The following is a 14334-nucleotide window of genomic DNA, read 5'->3' as shown; positions in this document are numbered from 1 at the left end:
CCAGAGGAGTCCCTGCCCGAAGAAATTTCGGTAGCATCTCCCCTGTACGGGTGACAATCTGGAGCATTACTACATACAAAATATACCTCAGCCACACTCGCCTGGAATATATATACAAAATATAAACAACATGATACGCAGATTAATATACTCAGCCTACCCAGCTGGACAAAAATGAAATAAACACAACCACGCAGTTTAATAAGCCTACACGGCTGGAACAAAATAAACAGACAGCAGCGGAAGACATAAAGCGGTACGAACGTAAAACTAACAACGACACTAACAAAATACCTGTCATTACAGACTTGACCCAAAACTCACATCGACTTATTGAAAAACAAAATACACAAAATCAATATACCACCCCAAATGATAATAAAACCAAAACGAAAACTATCCTCGAGTGTGACGTAGGACCCAAGACTGGCAGCCGACATCTCTCCAAGCATCCATGACTCATCTACCTGTTACCTGGCGAAAGAAAATCATTTTGTTGGGTGGTGAGTATTGGAACTCAGCGGGTAAGGAAAGAGATAGTGCATGAACATAACATGTAAGTAGAGAGTGTCAACAGTATACAGTCTCATAAGAAGAATAGCAGATACTACAATAGAACCAAAATAAATGCTCATACCTGAAACCATATCCTAGGCTAGGTATAATAGGTCAAAACTGATACTAACCTGCTAAAGCAAGGTAGATACCACATTCTAATGAATAAACCAGTATCTAAACATCTACAATGAGAATATATCTCAACATAAGTAAACATATCAGCATATGTGAACAACAGCAGTAAGTAAGCAATAACAGCATATATAGACAGCAGCAGCCAAAACAAATATAATAATAAACAGCGTATGCACGGATGGTCACTCCCGCCCACCTCTCCGCACCATGACCCCTATATGGTCGAGAGGCCGGGTCAGTGACAGACTGTACACCACTCCAGCTACCACTCACACGAATGACCGAGGGGACAGTTGCATAGTAGCTAACTAGCTACATCTGCGACGGGGTCACTGCTGCTCGTACTCCAGCTACCACTCACACGAGTGGCCGAGTGCGGCACGACAGGACAAGCGACATCAACTCCAGCTACCACTCTCTCGAATGGCCGAGGATGCGGCATGCATGCAATGACATGATGCGAACAATGCAACAGTCATCATATATATATAAGCAGAAACAGGTATACTACATGAAACCAGCATGCTCAATATAGTACATAAATAAGCAACAGTCAAAGCATACAAACATGGTATCTAGTATCTGCTACTGATCATGGACAACAACAAAAGGCTGTATAGATATGGAACGAATTTCTCAAAGATTGCGTGGAAGTATCAAGCTCAGGAAAGTAAGAGTGGAGTCAAGGTAAACAGTCCTTATCCAAAATAATTCATGCACTAAGGTCAAAGTACTAAAAGAAAACAAAGCAAGAAGTACCCGCCTTTATACGTAGATTGTGTCAAGTAGTCTCACGTCGAGACGCTCATCCCGAACCAGTATCCTGTAACATAAAATACATAATATAGCTACATTCTATTATGAACCAAATAGTTAAACCTAATCCTAGCATCATTATCCTCAAAACAATTCCCCTATCTTCCAATCTATTCAAATAAACCGAAGCCATCATATAAAACAAACCCACATTGAAATCTTGCTACCCACCTACTAAATCTGTCCACGAAATTTAGCTAACACAAGAAAGCGTTTACATCACCAAATTCCCCTATGCGGAACCATCACAACCTCGAAATCAGTTTGTCAACAATCGAATCCGCTACTAGAAGCCCAGAACCATCAAGAAAATAAAGCGACCACAGAGACAAATCCCCAATCCACTCAAATCTGTTATCCTATCCTCCATTACAACAAGAAGAAACAAGTATCAGGTCACGATAAGAAAATCATTAACCCTCTAGAAAAATGCACGGTTTTCCCAATTCTATTCCGAAACTTAAGGTCATCCGAGAGAATCATTCGCCACAATACAATCTCATTCAAACCAAACCCAATCTGTTAACAATTTGGAAAACATCACAAGGTGCATAAATCTATCTCACAGGTTCATAATTATCATTAAAGGAAATAAAATTCGCATTGAAACAACCTCTAGTTCAACCCACTCTACCCTAAATTCAATCACACAGCAGCTGTATATAAAACCACCAAAAAATCACGATAGAATTCTATCGAAATCCATGCTTAAAATCCCACAGATAATCGCAGAGACAAAACACTATCGAACAGTATCCACACAAACTCTACAATCAATTGACAAAGCAAAACAAGGTACCTACAATCCAAAATTAAAACTCCAACAATCTGACCAAAACCTAAAGAGAAATATAGCAACCACCAGCCAACCGATCAAAACCTTCCCAGGAAAAATAGGGGAGAGCAAAACATCTTCAAGATTATCCCCAAACTAAAATCTTACCTTCACTTGGTCTTTAGGTTCTGTACCTGCGAGTATTCCAGCTAGCACCAAGATTTTTGCCCAAAGCCCTATCTAGATCAGTGAAGAGGATTCTTTGGGAAGGCTCCGTCATAGGCGACAACATCGTCGCCCAACAGTAGGGCACGACCAAAGGTAGAGGAGGGACAGCAAGTGTGGCTTCGACTTCCGACGAGTGCTTGACATCCGCGATGAGAAGAGGCGGCGGCTCTGCGGCTCGTCGTGACCGGCGGTGGTGTGGCGTCTCGGGTGCTAGTGCGAGGAGACGCCGGCGATATCCGAGAACTCGAGAGAGGGCAAGAGGGATGGAGTCGGCGGTGGCTTTGAGGAGAAAAATCGTGAGAGGGAGAGGCTCGGGGAAGAAGAAGCCCGACGTTGTGTGGGGAGCTAGGGCACGGGCAAGGGCGAGGCAAGGTTTGGCGCCGAGGGCTCAAGGGAAAATCCAGCTTTTATAACTTAGGTTTTTTAAAAAATTTAACCCTATATAAACCTCTCAATCAATTCCCACTTCCGGGTATTCCAAACAGACTTTTTCTCGCCCATAAGTGCATCCCCTCTAAATACGTCACACGAGCTCCGATTAAATCCCAAAAAATTTCTAAAAATTCCTAAAAATTCCAATAAGATTATTTGTCAAATAACCCTATTTTTTTAATTATTATTTTGTTGCCGTATTTTACATTCTCCCCCACTAATATAAATTTGGTCCCCAAATTTACTACCAACTCAAGAATCCTCATCTAAGTACAACAACCAAATAACACACCCATATACTAGTCCATCATAGTGTCATGATCAAATCCTTAACCGAAAAGGATGCTTCTGTGGGTTATGGACTCATCTTGCTTCTACTACGTCACTCTGCAACCTAGCCAACTATGAGTAAATTAATTACATCTGAAATCCAAAATACACACTATCAATCGATCCTTTATCATCTATTTGGTGTGCTCAGACTGTCTCTCTGTCTGAGGGTGAAAAACCTCTATTACAACAAAGCTATATGTTTGGTTAAGACTCAGAATTGTCATTCTTTACAAGTGGGGAGAACCCCATTCAAACAATGGCCACCAATGTAATATCAATTTGAATTAATAAGTGCTATTAGCAAATTATATAATCTATTCAAAATAACTAACAAAGTTAACTAAGTATTAGGTGAGCTAAAATCAATGCTCTTTGACTCCTGTACCGCAGCTAATTGTCTTCACCAAGGAGTTCAAACGCTCTTTTATATGCCTTCAATTCCATAACCATTATTTTGGAGGGTAGGATCAAGAGAAAGAAAGTCTATATACCATAATAGCACTATTAAACTCAACACGTGAGTGTATCATCCATAATAACACTATATCCATACTTGCACTAACAGACTCTATACATGTGAGTATATCATCCACTATCAGACTCTATTTCCATAGAGTCCCAATAATAACAAAAAGGATTAAGGTAATAAGCAACCACATGGAGAGCACTATCTAGTTGTTCCTCATATTTGTCAATAGGGACAAAGCAGAATGCATTTTAAAAAAAATAGTTAGGCTTTCTTACCATCCTTTATACCACAAATTCCATGATTTTTTTTTCCTGTACCGAACAAAGTGAGATGTAGATGGAAAGAGTAGTAAGAAAACAAATGAGTAGAGCAACTTTTACATAGAAAAGACATCATGCAAAATTGGAAACAGGCCTTCAACATGGTGTTAGTTTGAGGTCACCTTTAATGATGAATCAATACGCTATATCTAGTCCTGGAGTTTAGAAGGTTCAAAAGAATGCCACCACAACTTCCCATCTAAACTATTGTGTACAAGTAGATCTAAGGGGTAACTAATGTGGATAAGTAAAACTAAATTCCACCATGTGTATGAGCAAAATGTTTGCTAGGCAGAGCACAACCAATGTGACTAATGGATGATCTAGGAAAGCAAAGTTGATATAACCAAGAGGTGACACATGTCCATACAAGAAGATCGTTGCAATAGATGGATCGAAGGTTACTTTGGTAATGCATGGCAAGGCATCATTAGGAAAAATGATTCAACAATAGACAACTTACATCCTATAGCCCGGAGATATTCTGTCGCTACCTGGTCCCACAATTCAAGAGTCACATCGAGGGATCAACTTGCAAAGGGAAAACAAAACAATCGTAACACCGAAAATCATAAATCGAACAAGATCGAAATCCGAAAACACAAAACCTCACGTTTGACTCTAACTGGCTCTGATACCACTAAATTGGTATCAGATTAACTCGAAAATCCAAAATACGAAAAACAGGAATCGTAAACCCGCTCTGATACCATAAAATTAGTATCAGATGAACTCGAAAATAACCATAAATCGAAACAAGATCGAAACTGCTCTGATACCACTAAATTGGTATCAGACTAACTCAAAAAATCCAAAACGAAAAGCAAGTATTGCAAACCCGCTCTGATACCAAAAATTGGTATCAGATTAACTGGGTTTAACACAAAAAAATAGGCATTGAAAAACGGCTCTGATACCACTAAATTGGTATCAGATTAAATTAAAAATCCAGTACACGAAAAACAGGCATCGAAAAATGGCTCTGATACCACTAAATTGTCACGCCCCAGAGGAGTCCCTGCCCGAAGAAATTTTGACAGCATCTCCCCTGTACGGGTGACAATCTGAAGCATTACTACATACAAAATATACCTCAGCCACACTCGGTTGGAATATATATACAAAATATAAACAACATGACACGCAGTTTAATATACTCAACCTACCCGGCTGGACAAAAATGAAATAAACACAACCACGCAGTTTAATAAGCCTACACGGCTGGAACAAAATAAACACACAGCAGCGGAAGACATAAAGCAGTATGAATGTAAAACTAACAACGACACTAACAAAATACCTGTCATTACAGACTTGACCCAAAACTCACATCGACTTATTGAAAAATAAAATACACAAAATCAATATACCACCCCAGACGATAATAAAACCAAAATGAAAACTATCCTCGAGTGTGACGTAGGACCCAGGACTGGCAGCTGACATCTCTCCAAGCATCCATGACTCATCTACCTGTTACCTGGTGAAAGAAAATCATTTTGTGGGGTAGTGAGTATTGGAACTCAGCGGGTAAGGAAAGAGATGGTGCATGAACATAACATGTAAGTAGAGAGTGTCAACAGTATACAGTCTCATAAGAAGAATAGCAAATACTACAATAGAACTAAAATAAATGTTCATACCTGAAACCATATCCTAGGCTAGGTAAAATAGGTCAAAACTGATACTAACCTGCTAAAGCAAGGTATGTACCACATTCTAATGAATAAACCAGTATCTAAACATCTACAATGAGAATATATCTCAACATAAGTAAACATATCAGCATATGTGAATAACAGCAGTAGGTAAGTAATAACAACATATATAGACAGCAGCAGCCAAAACTAATATAATAATAAATAGCGTATGCACGGATGGTCACTCCCGCCCACCTCTCCGCACCATGACCCCTGTATGGTCGAGAGGCCGGGTCAGTGACAGACTGTACACCACTCCAGCTACCACTCACACGAATGACCGAGGGGACAGTTGCATAGTAGCTAACTAGCTACATCTGCGACGGGGTCCCTGCTGCTTGTACTCCAGCTACCACTCACACGATTGGCCGAGTGTGGCACGACAGGACAAGCGACATCAACTCCAGCTACCACTCTCTCGAGTGGCCGAGGATGCGGCATGCATGCAATGACATGATGCGAACAATGCAACAGTCATCATATATATATAAGCAGAAACAGGTATACTACATGAAGCTAGCATGCTCAATATAGTACATAAATAAGCAACAGTCAAAGCATACAAACATGGTATCTAGTATCTGCTACTGATCATGGACAACAACAAGAGGCTGTATAGATATGGAACGAATTTCCCAAAGATTGTGTGGAAGTATCAAGCTCAGGAAAGTAAGAGTGGAGTCAAGGTAAACAGTCCTTATCCAAAATAATTCATGCACTAAGGTCAAAGTACTAAAAGAAAACAAAGCAAGAAGTACCCGCCTTTATACGTAGATTGTGTCAAGTAGTCTTACGCCGAGACGCTCATCCCGAACCAGTATCCTGTAACATAAAATACATAATATAGCTACATTCTATTATGAACCAAATAGTTAAACCTAATCCTAGCATCATTATCCTCAAAACAATTCCCCTATCTTCCAATCTATTCAAATAAACCGAAGCCATCATATAAAACAAACCCACATTGAAATCTTGCTACCCACCTACTAAATCTGTCCACAAAATTTAGCTAACACAAGAAAGCGTTTACATCACCAAATTCCCCTATGCGGAACCATCACAACCTCGAAATCAATTTGTCAACAATCGAATCCGCTACTAGAAGCCCAGAACCATCAAGAAAATAAAGCGACCACGGAGACAAATCCCCAATCCACTCAAATCTGTTATCCTATCCTCCATTACAACAAGAAGAAACAAGTATCAGGTCACGATAAGAAAATCATTAACCCTCTAGAAAAATGCACGGTTTTCCCAATTCTATTCCGAAACTTAAGGTCATCCGAGAGAATCATTCGCCACAATACAATCCCATTCAAACCAAACCCAATCTGTTAACAATTTGGAAAACATCACAAAGTGCATAAATCTATCTCACAGGTTCATAATTATCATTAAAGGAAATAAAATTCGCATTGAAACAACCTCTAGTTCAACCCACTCTACCCTAAATTCAATCACACAGCAGCTGTATATAAACTCACCAGAAAATCACGATAGAATTCTATCGAAATCTATGCTTAAAATCCCACAGATAATCGCAGAGACAAAACACTATCGAACAGTATCCACACAAACTCTACAATCAATCGACAAAGCAAAACAAGGTACCTACAATCCAAAATTAAAACTCCAACAATCTGACCAAAACCTAAAGAGAAATATAGCAACCACCAGCCAACCGATCAAAACCTTCCCAGGAAAAATAAGGGAGAGCAAAACATCTTCAAGATTATCCCCAAACTAAAATCTTACCTTCACTTGGTCTTTAGGTTCTGTACCTGCGAGTATTCCAGCCAACACCAAGATTTTTGCCCAAAGCCCTATCTAGATCAGTGAAGAGGATTCTTTGGGAAGGCTTCGTCATAGGCGACAACATCGTCGCCCAACACTAGGGCACGGCCAAAGGCAGAGGAGGGACAACAAGTGTGGCTTCGACTTCCGGCGAGTGCTTGACATCCGCGATGAGAAGAGGCGGCGGTGGTGTGGCGTCTCGGGTGCTAGTGTGAGGAGACGCCGACGATGTCCGAGAACTCGAGAGAGGGCAAGAGGGATGGAGTCGGCGATGGCTTTGAGGAGAAAAATCGCGAGAGGGAGAGGCTTGGGGAAGAAGAAGCCCGACGCCGTGTGGGGAGCTAGGGCACGGGCAAGGGCGAGGTGGTGCCATGTCTTGGAGAGCTATTACTTTGCTCGGATTCGCTTCAATTCCCCGCTCAATGACTATGTATCCCAGAAACCGATCCCCTTTAGCGCCAAACAACGATCTGGATTTAGCTTGATCCCGTACTTTCGCAGCGTTCGGCACGTTTCTTCCACATCTGCACACAGGTCAACAGATCGGAGTGACTTAATGAGTATGTCATCGACATATACCTCCAGATTCCGTCCGATCTGCTTTCGGAACACCTTGTTCATCATTCTCTGATAAGTGGCTCCTGCATTCTTTAATCCGAACGGCATGACCTTGTAACAGTACGTCCCGTCAGCCGTTACGAAGTTGACTTTTTCCCGGTTTTCGCGCGCGAGTGGCACTTGATATCCTTGATAGGCATCAAGCATGTAAATTAACTCATATCCGGCCGTCGAGTTCACCATCTGGTCGATCCTGGGTAGCGGGTAGGAATCCTTGGGACAGGCTTTGTTTAAATCCCTGAAATCGATGCACACCCGCCATTTATTACCTGGCTTGGAAACCAACACTACATTGGCGAGCCAGGTCGGAAATTAAATTTCCTTGATGAGTCTGGCTTCCAGTAGCTTCTCGATCTCAGCTCGAATAATCAGATCTTGCTCAGCGCTGAAATCGCGCTTCCTTTGCTTGACCGGTCGGGCGTCTGGCCGAACATGCAGTTCATGCAATGCAACGCTTGGATCGATGCCCGGTAGTTCGTGTGTCAACCAAGCGAACACGTCGTGGTTCCTCCGAAGGCAGACGACTAATTCTTCCTTTTGCAGGCTGGTCAGATCGGCTGCTACGAATGTGGTAGCTTCCGATCGGCTTGGATGTATCTGCACCTCCTCCTTATTGTCGTACACCAATGAGGGCGGCTTCTCTCTGATGGCGTTTACCTCCAATCAGGGGCACTTGGCAGCCTTAGCATCTGCCTTGACCATCTCCACATAACAACGCCGGGCTGCCACCTCGTCCCCTCGCACTTCTCCCACCAAATTCCCTACGGGGAACTTAATCTTCTAGAAATAGGTCGATACCACAGCTCGAAATTCATTGAGAGCTGGTCGGCCTAATATCACGTTGTACGCCGAAGGCGCATCTACCACGATGAAGTTCGTGGTGCGCGTCCTTACCAGGGGCTCTTCTCCGAGCGAAACGACCAATCTTGTCTGACCGATCGGCGAGACTTCGTTGCCAGTGAAACCGTACAACGGTGTTGCCATAGGCAATAGCTTAGACCTATCGATCTGTAATAAATCGAATGCTTGTTTAAAAATAATGTTTACCGAGCTTCTTGTGTCGATGAAAGTCCGACGGACGGTGTAGTTTGTGATCACCGCCTTGATGATTAAAGCGTCATCATGAGGGATTTCGACCCCCTCTAGGTCCTTGGGGCCGGAGTTGATCTCGGGCCCCTCTGCCTTCTCCTTGCTGCATCCTACAGCGTAGATGGTTAGCTGTCTTGCGTGGCCCTTCCGGGCTCGATTGGAGTCTCCCCCGGTTAGGCCACCTGAGATCATCCTGATCTCCCCACGGGAGGCGTTCCTTCTGTTCTCCTCCTCTCTTGCTGAACGCCTATTCCGATCGGCTGAGGCTCGAGCGGGGCTTCTTTCTCGGGAACAATGCTCCCTCGGCTCCTGAGCCCCTCGACCCTCGACTTTTCGATCGATTCGGCGCTCAGGATGCCGGTCTCGCGTGGAAGATCGGCGCCTATACTCTTTGGGCTCGGGCCGATGTATGTTGGGGTCGCCTCAGCACTCCCACATGTTGTGCGTCCCTGACTGATGGAACTTGCAGAACATCGGGGTCCACTTTCTGCCTTTCTTGGGTTGAACGGCTTCCATATGGACTGCATGTGTCCTTGGCTCGGGATATGGTTGTGGCCCCGTGGCCCTAGGACCGGTTGGAGGCTGGAGGTTGCTGGGTCTCCTCCGATCGGGCGCCTGTTGAGGGTCGGTTGGCGCCTCTTTCCTGCGAGCTGCTTGTGCCTCTTCTACATTGATGTATTCCGTGGCTTTCCTTTGGAGATGGGCGAAATCCTTCGGGGGCCTACGAATGAGGGATCGGAAAAACTCACCTTCCATGAGTCCTTGGGTGAAAGCGCTTACCAGTACTTCTGATGAGACTGCTGGTATGTCCATAGCCATTTGGTTAAATCGCTGGATGTACGCCCTGAGCGCTTCTCGGGGACCTTGCTTAAGTGAAAACAAGTTGACGCTTGTTTTCTGATGCCGATGGCTACTTGCGAAGTTATGCAGGAAAGCAGCCCGAAAATCCTTGAAGCTACGTATGGAGCCGGTCGGTAACCTGGTGAACCACCGTTGGGTCGGTCCTGAAAGTGTTGTCAAGAATACCCTGCACTTTACTCCATCGGTGTACTGGTGGAGCGTGGCCGCGTTGTCGAACTTGGCCAAGTGATCATCTGGATCGATGCTCCCATTGTATTCCCCGATCGCTAGTGGGGTGTAGTGGCGAGGTAAAGGATCTTCCATGATACCTCGTGAGAACTGCGCGTTAATCCGCTCGGGTAAATCCTCGTCCCGTGGCACTTTTCCTTTTCTTGCATCTCTCTCCGGCGCCTCATCTGACGAGGAGCCTCGGTCTCGTCTAGCTACGCCTTCCTCTGAGGGTGTCCTGAATAACGCTTGATGGAAAGGAATTGGAGCGTTTGGCGCTGGTCCAGCTGTGTCTGATCTCTTACCTCCGATTGGCTGGATTATAGGTTCAGCCATGCGCCCAGGGTCTGCGGGCTGACCGGACCCTGAGATGGCTGGCTCTTGTGCTGGCCGATCGGATATCATCCGTTGCTGCTGCTGTTCCATTGCTTTTGCCACTCCGGCTTGGATTAACCTTTCCAACTCCTCTGTCGTTAGCGTGACAGTCGTCGCTCGTCCGGCATCTTCCATCCTCTGTTTCTAGGTTCAGGTTGAGTTCTCAAAGACGGCGCCAATTTGATCCTGCCCCGAAGCTGAGTGGATGGCTACCGGAAAATACAGCTGATGTGGATCTTCGTGTGTGGTGGAAATGCCTCGCTCCTCCGCCGGTGGTGGAAACGCCTCGCTCCAGCAGTCACAAGTCGTTAGTGCCAAGCCGGGAGGGGGTTCCCGGTGATGGCCCTCCGACGCTCAAGTCACACAATCGGCTCCAAGAAAAGAGAAAGGAATGAAGAAGTGAAATAGTGGTGCTCAGAAGCGTTTTTGCGCGTACCTCCGCGGATAACCACTCCTCTTCTTATATAGAGCTTCGATGGGTTGACTACACACTTCCCGAGTGGACGTGACTTCCCACGATTTCCTCAATAGTTAACATCGGGAAGGGATCCCTGACACCTTACCTTAAAGGGGCAGACGCATTTACACTAGGGCGGCACAATCTTCGTCCGTATGATTTCATGTCCATTCGCGCCATCAGTCAGCGGCATTGACTCCCAAAAGGATGTTTAAGACATATTTCCCTTTTCTTCTTAAATGTCAGCCGCTAACCTGATGGTACTTCCTTTGATCTATCCGGCCAACCCACTCTGTGACATTCTATATATATATTCCGATTGGATTGGACTTCATTCTCTCGACTCGTCCTAGGTTCAGATTGGCCTCTTTGAACTCTTCAGCCTGGTTAGGCTGTGGGCTCGGCCTAACCCTCGCGAGTTTACCCCGCCGCTCGGCCACATGGGCCTACCGCCCGGCTTGTCTCTTAACTGACTCTCCTCTGTCTGTGACGATCATCCGATCGTTGAACCTCCCCAGCGAAGGGGCCCCACCCTATGCCATCGCCGGATCATACCTCAAAACAACTCCTATATGCTCCTTCACTGAACTGTCCTGAGCCTCATCAACCATTAAAGAAAAGAATTTATCTCTAATATCATTGATTATAGCAAGTGTGATCTCTGAAGCACAAGCATGTGTTAAATCTTTTTGAATTTTTGGGGAAGTCAATTGATTGTTTGCAGGAGCATTTTATTTTATAACTTTAGAAACCTCTTCATTTCGTTGACTATACCATTCAAGCAACTCAAGAAAATTACCTCTATTTGAAGAACTAGTTGACTCATCGTGTCCACGAAAGGGCAACCCTTGCTTCAATAGAAAGCGTGCCACATCCAACATTGCTGTTAAACGAGACCGATAATCAATTTTCATATCGCGACTAAGTACTCGTAAAATATTCCCCACACTATGCCTTTGATCTTGAAAAGCCTCAAATTGTATTCTAGCTTCATTGTGACAACTATTCACAGTCCTCATATAACGATTGAATCTTTCTAATGCCCTTTTCCAATTGTTGTATCCATCTTTTATAAAGGCATTTCTACATTTTCTTTATTTAAAGTTTGAAAAGATAATACCAAAAACAAAATGCAGCATCTTTTGATATGTTATACTCTAGCCATGTATATTTTTTATACCAAGTTCCTTGAAAACTTCTTTCTTGATTACCAAAAGTTGTTTTCGAATACACATGACCATTTGGTTGACAAGGCCCTCGGAGTGCATACTCTCTTCGAGCTTGATCTCGAATAGTAATATCAAATTCTTCAATTGGTTTTCGTAATCCCGGATCACTAACAATATCATCCAAATTTAATTATACATGGGATTGATTTTCTATTTGTTCAATAACATTTGGCTCATTAGAGGAGCCAGAGCCGGAACTACAAGTTCGTTTAAAAAATCTCTCCATATCCTACACAAATAAATAACTAAAAATAAATTATGTAATGGACAACTAAAATGTAATGGAAAAATATATGTTGAACTAAAACTTTAATAAACTACCACAGTACCACTATCAAACTAATAGAATACTCATGGAAAACTAAACAATCTAAACTACAAATGTAATTCTGTATATTTTACAAAAAAATAAAATAAATAATAATGAAAAACTACCAATCTAAAAGAAAACTAAATTACAATGGTAAATTGTAATATGGTATTTTGTAGATTGTACATTCCTAAAAAAAAAAAAAATAAAACATAGCAAATCTAAGTTCTAACCTTATGAAGAAATGGTGTTGGGGCTTGGAGCCTTAGAGTTAGAGTCTTAGAGACTCGATTGCAGCCTTGTAGGTTGTTGGTTGGAGAAAGGAGACTTCAGACTACTATCGCCGCCTGGTGCTTGCCGCCTGGCTATCCGCGAGAGAGATCACGAGTTGGAGGCTTGGACTCTAGAGCCTTGGAGTTGGAGGAGAGTTGAGTGGGAGAGCTAGAGAGGAGGAAGAAGTCAGGGAGTTAGGGTTTGAGGTTTTCGTCGTTCTGCGAAATGTGAAGCAGCAGCGATGGATTGGGGCCAAAGAATAAAAAAAAAAGCATATTTACACTTTACAAAGTTGCAGCCCGGTTTAATATTTTTTGTTTTTGTATTATTTAATTTATTTTACTTTGGGCCCCACTCTGCCACTATTGCTTAATTAAAATTGGTAAGAAAATGAAAAACAAAAAAAACAAAACGCTTCGTGCCTTCATCTTCTCCAACAGTGGTAGCGCACCCACATGACACAGATGCACAGTGGCACAGCACAGGCCGGTGCACAGGCACAGCCGCACAGCGCCGTAGCGGCACCGGCGCACGACGCACCGCCACAGGGCCTACACGACTACATCGGCGTCCGGCAATGGCAGTGGGTGGGGCGGTGGCGTCCAGTCGTCCAGGTGGGGGAGGCTGAAGCCTTCTCATCCTCTTACTCTGTGCAGAAAATTTCTTGTCGTCCGGTGATGTCTAGGAGACGACAGCCAGGCTGGGGGGGGGGGTTGAAGCCTCCCTCAGGCCCCCCCAGTCGGTCCGCCACTGGCTATGTGTTAGCCCCTAACTTTGGGCAGCCCGTCCAAGTCAAGTCTTGCAGGAGATAGACTTTCTAGCGAGGGTGGCATGGGTGCTAGCCTTGCCAAGCAACGAACCAGTAGTGCGCAGGATACTGTCCAAGCCTAAGTCTTGCAAGAAGGAGACTTGGCATTCCAATGGGCATGACATGGGACGCTAGCCATGCCAAGCAACGAACTAGCGATCCACGGGCACTGTCCAAGCCCAAATCTGTAGGAGGCAGACTTGGTATTACAACGGTCGTGGCATAGACACAAACCATGCCAAGTAGCAGAGCATTTGGGCAGAGCAGGGTAGTCCAAGCCCAAATCTTGCAGGAGGTAGACTTGGCAAACCAGCGGGCGTGGCATGGGTGCAAGCCATGCCAAGCAACGGATCGACAGTGCACGGGGCACAGTCCATGCCCAAGTCTACAGAAGGAAGACTTGGCATACATCCGAGCCAGGCATGCAGGTAAGGCATGCTAAATAGCGGCGAGGATTCTGTCAGCACGCATGGTGATATCTAAAGACCAAGTTATGCAAGAGGCATACTTGGCAAATGTTCGAGGCGTGGCATGCGCACAAGAC

This window comes from Zingiber officinale, chromosome 6A (genome assembly GCF_018446385.1).
Source record: "Zingiber officinale cultivar Zhangliang chromosome 6A, Zo_v1.1, whole genome shotgun sequence".
NCBI lineage: Eukaryota > Viridiplantae > Streptophyta > Magnoliopsida > Zingiberales > Zingiberaceae > Zingiber > Zingiber officinale.
This window is presented reverse-complemented; position numbering follows the sequence as displayed.